This window comes from Mustela nivalis (assembly GCF_964662115.1).
Source record: "Mustela nivalis genome assembly, chromosome: 8".
NCBI lineage: Eukaryota > Metazoa > Chordata > Mammalia > Carnivora > Mustelidae > Mustela > Mustela nivalis.
Window position 1 is genome coordinate 58,286,804 of NC_139027.1, and position 7,532 is coordinate 58,294,335.

A 7,532-nucleotide genomic window follows, 5' to 3' on the forward strand; every position below is an offset into this window, starting at 1 on the left:
GACCCCTAATAGCCAAAGCAAACTTGAAAAAGAAAAGTAAAGCTGGGGGCATTAGAATTCCAGATATTAAGTTATACTATAAAGCTGTGGTGATCAAAACAGTATGGTAGTGACAATCAATAGAACAGATCAATAGAACAGAATAAAAAGCTGATAAATGAGGGGCGCCTGGGTGCCTCAGTGGGTTAAAGCCTCTGCCTTCGCCTCGGGTCATGGTCCCGGGGTCCTGGGATCGAGCCCCGCGTCAATCTCTCTGCTCGGCAAGGGGCCTGCTTCCCCTTCTCTCTCTGCCTACTTGTGATCTCTGTCTGTGAAATAAATAAATAAAATATTTTAAAAAAAGCTGATAAATGAACCCACAACTATTTGGTTAGTCTTTAATGAAGCAGGAAGTAATAGGTAATGGGAAAAAGAGTCTCTCAACAAATGGTGTTGGGAAAACTGGACAGCTACATGAAAAAGGATAAAACTGGGCCACTTCCTTATTTCATACACAAAAATAAATTCAAAATGGATTAAGGACACAAACATGAAAACAAATCATAAAAATTCATTTTTTAAAAAGATTTTATTTATTTATCTGACAGATCACAAGTAGGCAGAAAGGGCAGACAGAGAGAGGGAGGAAGCAGGCTCCCTCCTGAGCAGAGAGCCTGATGTGCGGCTCGATCTCAGGACCCTGAGATCATGACCTGAGCTGAAGGCAGAAGATTAACCCACTGAGCCACCCAGGTGCTCCATGAAATAATAAAAATTCTAGAAGAGAACAAAGACATTAACTTCTTTGACATTGGTTATAGCGACTTTTTAGATATGTCTCCTGAGGCAAGGGACACACACACACACACACACACACACACACACAAAATAAGCTATGGGACATCATCAAAATAAAAAGCTTCTACACAGCAAAGGGAACAACCAAAAAACTAAAAGGCAACCTATGGACTGGAAGAAAATATTTGCAAATGACATATTGGATAAAGGGAGTATTCCAAATACCAAAGAACTGATACAACACCCAAAAAACAAATACTCTAATTGAAAAGTGGGCAGAAATCATGAAGAGACATTTCTATTACATTATATGTGTGTGTGTGTGTGTGTGTGTGTGTGTGTGTGTACACAGACAAACACACTGAAATATTATTCAGCCATAAAAAAGAAAGAAATCTTGCTATTTGCAATACCATGGATAGATCTAGAAAGTATCTAGACTGGAATTAAATTTTTTTTTGAAGTGTATTTCAAAAACACTGCCTCCCAAAAGAAGAAAAACAAAAAGACAACTACAACAGAAAAATACAAACAGCATTTAACTGATGATTTTTTAAAACTTTTATTTAAATTTCAGTTAGTTAGCACAATGTAATATTACTTTCAGGTGTACAATATAGTGATTCAACATTTCTATACGATACCTGGTGCTCATCATAAACACACTCCTTAATCCCCAACACCTATTTCACTCATGTCTCACCCACCTCCCCTCTGGTAACCAGTTTGTTCTCTATAGTTAAAAGTCTGTTTCTTGGTTTGCCCCTTTATGTTTTTTTGTTTCATTTCTTAAGTTCCACATATGACTGAAATCATATGTTATTTGTCTTTCTCTGAATACCTTATTTCACTTAGCATACTCTCTAGCTCCATTCATGTCATTGCAAATGGTAGGACTTCATTCTTTTTTATGACTGAAAAATATCCCATTGTTTGTATATACACACATGCACACACATACATATACATACATTCATACCACCTCTTCTTTATCCATTCATCTGTCAGTGGACACTTGGGCTGTTTCCATAATATGGCGGTAGATAATGCTGCAATAAATGTAGGGCAGCATGTATTCCTTTGTATTAGTGTTCTTGTATTTTTGTGTTTTGGGGGTAAATACCCAGTAGTATATTTACTAGATCATAGGTTATTTCTATTTCTATTTTTAATTTTTTTGAGGAACCTCCATTCTGTCTTCCATAGTGGATGCAGTAGTTTGCATTCCCACCAACAGTTCACAGAGTTTTCTTTATCTCCACATCCTTACCAACAGTTGTTATTTCTTGTGTTTTTATTTTAGCCATTTTGACAGATGTGACGTGATATCTCATTGTGGTTTTGATTTGCATTTTTCTTTTTTTTTCCAAAGATTTTATTTATTTATTTGACAGACAAAGATCACAAGTAGGCAGAGAGGCAGGCAGAGAGAGAGGGAGAAGCAGACTCCCTGCTGAACAGAGAGCCCGATGCGGGGCTGTGCGGGGCTGGATCCCAGGACCCTGAGATCATGACCTGAGCTGAAGGCAGAGGCTTTAACCCACTGAGCCACTCAGGTGCCCCTCAAGTCAACAGTAATTATTAATAGTCCATTAGGTCTCAGGCATGGCGTTAGGCTGTTGGAGAATATAAAACATTGATCCTACTCTTCACGGTGCCTACAGTTACTGAAATAACACGCACATCCCTGGAAAAGTAAACAATGATAGCGGTTTAGGTTCAAAGATGATATGAACTAGCATATGATAAGTGTCTGAACGAGTTAATTACAATGAAAATCTCTATGGGCGTTTTGAGGAAGAACAACACTTCAGATTGGAGTTTTCAGAGATAGTGATAAATGAACCAAATCTTGAAGGGTGGGAGGGATGTGGATAGATGGAGGTGAATGAGAATGGGCATTTCAAGCCTTGAAATTCCTTCTGATAGTCTTTTTAAAGGAAAATGGGTAATTTTTGTGGATAATCTGAGTTACTCATGACCCAGCATACTGATACCAGTTTAAAACCCTTCTCTGCCCTTCATTCTTTTTTCTTGTTCCCTTGTGGTCGGTCGATTGACATGGTTGGGAAAAGAGTCAGTGGTCAAGAAATGAAAGAGGATCGGAGAATAAGAAAATCCTCCTGGGAAACCTGCTTGTGGTTTCCTTTAATTTTATATCTTAATGTGGGTCAGTGCCGAAATAGATCCTCCACATAACATACAATTTATAGCCAATTTAAAACCAAATGGTTATCCCTGCTCTATCCAGAGTAACACATTTTAGGGGTTGTGATCCTTATGCTTCCAAAAGTGAACCAAGGGCATGCAGAATTGTGTCAACCAGAGCCCAAGGGTATTGAAAGAGAAATTGCTCCAGCATGCCTGGTGATCAGCATCTAAAGGAGGAAAATGGGAGATAATAACTTATCATTTGACAATTGCAGTAAATAGAGTCAGAAAAAAAATAAGTCTGACACCTGGGCAATTAAATTCTTAATAAGTTAGTGATTACACTCAACTGTGCTGGATGTGTTGCAGGAAGACAATGAAGTCCATTTCTACCTAAGTTGCTGATTGTACCTCCCCCCCCTTAAGCTATTAAGTTCAAAGATGTGGCTCCCCCCAGGAAATAAAGCATGTTCCCTGCCTTCCCAGTCCTCTACTCCATGCTGGCTGAGTTTTCATTCTAAGTACTTGCTTGAGCATTTTGGAGAATCTTCTTCTCAACAGGACGTTGGTATCTGAGCAGAAAAGAAAATTGTTTCTATTTCCAACTCAAAGGTGGTTGTATTTACATAAGCTCCTCTTTCATTTAAATCTGTCTTAATCCTCAAGGATTTAGTAGTTTAAATGCAAAATGCATTTTTTTTAATAAATGAAAAAACCGTAAGAGAAAACAAACAGTACAGAGAAAGAATTTTAACAAATCCCCTTTCTCTTTTATTTTCATTTGTCTTGCCTAAAAGCCATGGGGTTTCAAGATATTTGCTTGTGTTTTCCCAGTAAAAGGTTGAAATAAAAATATATATGTATATACATATGAAATGAAGGAATGAGGTCATTATTTCATCTGAAAGTACAATGTAATCATTTAAATCTTACTTCCAACCCATCTTTAAGGTAGTTCTGTGAAATTTCATTTTGAGTTGGATAGCTGACTTAAAAGGCAGCCCATCTACATCATCACTCCAACAGTTACATTAAAACATGGTTAATTATTAGCTCTTCTGATTGCAAAAGCATGGCCAATGTAGCCTTCCTCCACCCCCAGAGTAATGTGCAAGAATTTATTCTGCGTCATGAATGGCTTAGTTGAGAGTTCTTAAAATTTTCTTCCCTGATGAGGTGCTAATGGTGAGAGCTCAGTTCTGCACTAAAGGACCTGCCAGCAGGGGGTAGAGACATGACAAAAGCTCCTGGTTTGCGTTCATTTCTGAACTTATTTTTCCATTTAATTGAGTCTTCTTTCACTCTTGGCTATGTTGAAGAAAGGCATTTTGTTTTTTACAAACAAAAGTACTTAGCCTCTAAAGATCCTTTTTCTTTTTCTTTTTTTAAAAAATAAGTGCAAAGGTTTCTTTCAGCTTTAAAATCCTTCCATGGATTGTAGGATTGTAATTTTATTTAGGTCTTTTCACATTATCACTACAATCCTTATTTGCATATACTTTCTCTTTCATAATTTTTTCTTTTATGCATGAGATGCTGTGTCAAATAATTCTGCAATATTTGCAATATTTAATATTAAAATATATTAAAGGAAGGTAGTAGAGGAATATGACCTCCTTCCAGTCAGTATAAACAGAACTGTCCACTAATCAACATTATTGGCAATTCTAATACTAAAGCCACTAGAAGCTTAAAATTATGTTTATATTCTTTTATTTCACATTTCTTATTACAAACTAAGAAAAGGATATATAAAGGGCTCAAATTTGTGTGGTAGACTTTCTTTTTCATGTTAAAAAAATCAAGCCTGTATAATTTTCCAGATTAGTCTGGTACCTTAGCAAAGGAGTGAGTGATATCCTTCTATCACTGAGCATGGTGTATGTAATGAAGAGAAGTAACATTTATTTTTCACCTACTGAGAGTCAACAACCTATATAAACATTATCTAATTTAATCCTGTTTCGTGAACATTATTGACCTTATAAAAATTCAGGATGGCTACTACTGTCAGTACAACACACAAAAAAGTACCAGTCACCAGTTAGGTGACTCTAGTAGGTAGATACCTCAAAGCCTATATCCTCCTAGTGAGTCAATAGCCCATGTAGTAACCAATCAATATGCAGAAACCAAAACATGGATAGGTTTCCAGTTTTGTTAAGATTATTTACAAGCCATAAAGATCATGGGTTCTTATTCCAATTTCTTCCTTCTAATCTACTTGTTGCTTTTTGTTTTTCATAGCAACCCTCTTTAGTTTACATACCAAAAGGTATCTTCTTTTTTTTTTTTTTAAAGATTTTATTTATTTATTTGACAGAGAGAGATCACAGTAGGAGAGAGGAAGGGAAGAGATCACAGAGAGAGAGGAAGGGAAGCAGGCCCCCTGCTGAGCAGAGAGCCCGATGTGGGACTCGATCCCAGGACCCTGAGATCACAACCTGAGCCAAAGGCAGCGGCCTAACCCACTGAGCCACCCAGGCACCCCCAAAAGGTATCTTCTAATAGACTTTGTCCCTGGTCAACATTTCTTGAGAAATATTGTGGCTGGTTTAACCAAGGTCTCATTAAAAGGAAAAAAAAAAAAAAAAAAAAAGGAGTTTAAAACAAAGCCAATTAAAATGTACTATTAAATATAATACTATAGGACCCAGAGGGCTGTTGCTTTTAAAATAAATCAGATTCAACAGTATTAAAAAAAATCCACTATGCTTTCAATAATTTATCTCATGTATATACTTATGTGTGTGTGAAATAGCCTACTTAAATAATTAGTGCAGCTTCTTTATAGTAGTAAAAGACTGGAAAGAACCTAAAAGTTTATCAACTGGTAACTGACTATATAAAGTTAACATATCCATTTAATGGAATACTACACAGCTGTTCAAATGAATGAGGCAGCTCTATAGGAATAATATAGCACTAAAATATATTATTGAGGGACAAAAAAAACAAAGTGCAGAAGAGTGTACTTAGTATAATTTATGTACAGAAAGGGGAAGATAAACACATACCCACATATATACTTGAGTTATGTATTAAATGTTTCTGTATTACAGACAGGAAGACAAAAATGGGCTTTAGGTGGGTAGGAGGAGTAGGTGAGTAAAATAAGTTCTTTTCTCTATATAGCCCTCACTCCAGAAAAGAAAAACACCACTTGAAGTAAATCTATGGGTTTGTATTTTTTCTTCCTGGAAGTTTAGGCCACCCCACCCCACCTTTTTAAGTAGGTTCCTTGCCCAGCATGGAGCACAGTGCGGGACTTAAACTCATGACCAGATCAAGACCAGACCAAAAGTTAGATGCTTATCTAACTGAGCCACCCAGCAGGCCCCTTCCCGGAAAGAAACCCCCTTTTCCAAGCATTTACCCATGGGAGCTGCCCCCCCCCAAACTCTTTTTTTCAAGCACTTATCTACAGAAGGAGCTTTTGGTATTCATTTAATGCCATTTCACTGATTTTGACAAGTATCTATTACTTTTATGAAAAATATGATTTAACCGGTAGAGCTTTTGCATCCCTTTCTTTATGCTTTCTTAACAATTAAAAAAATTTTTTTCTTTAAATTTTTCTGAAAAAGCTGTTACTATGGGGTACCTGGGTGGCTCAGTGGGTTTAAGCTCTGCTTTCAGCTCAGGTCATGATCTCAGGGTCCTGGGATCGAGCCCATGTCGCTTTGGGCTCTCTGCTAAGCAGGGAGCCTGCTTCCCTTCCTCTCTCTGCCTACTTGTGATCTCTGTCAAATGAATAAATAAAATCTTAAAAAAAAAAAAAAAAGCTGTTGCTATTTCTGTTGTTTAGTAAACATTACCAGGGTCATGATCTGCAGAGGCCAGTTCTCTCCTAAGGTTTATTCAGATTGTACCTTTTCTGGAAAATTTTTGAATCCAGCTTTGTTGCATTAACATGTAATGTCTTTTGCTCTGTAATTCACCCATGTGTCTTCTCCTCAAGTTCTCATAAAGTTCTAGTAAAATCCTTACAAAAGGCCTGGGCTTTTCACAAATTGTCATGCTTATTCTTAAGGGCACAATTTCCTGTGCCTGGGAAGTCCATTGAGAGGACTCAATAAAATGCTTTGCTCTCTTGGTTAAGGTGACAGAGTGAATAGCCTAAAGAAATAGCATATAGAGGTGATCAGCTTCCCAATGTGAATATTCAGACAAAAAGTCATGCTTCAGAAGCAGTTGGTGAGAAACTGTTTCTACAAGTAATCTACCAGATCTCTCCAAAGCCTTGTTACTATTTGATTATGTGACCCCTGATTTTAGGGATGTTGTTGATGTTAATTTATAGAATCAAATAGGCCAGTTCACACAAATGGATGACAAAATAGATGTGGACACATTATTGAGTAATTTTATTTATACATCTTCCAGTTCTATCATGTGTTCTAGCTCTTGTAACTTGTGTCCATTTTTTCTTCATATGACATTTAAAAAATGTACATTAAATTATTTGCCTTCATGCTTCCCATTAATTGTTCTTTTAAAGACAAGTTTGACTTGTTTTCTGGCTTATTTATCAAGTGGAGTGAAGGTAATGATAAAAGAAGCCAACAAGGAGGAGCAAGAATATGTTCCTTCTTCCTCCTCAG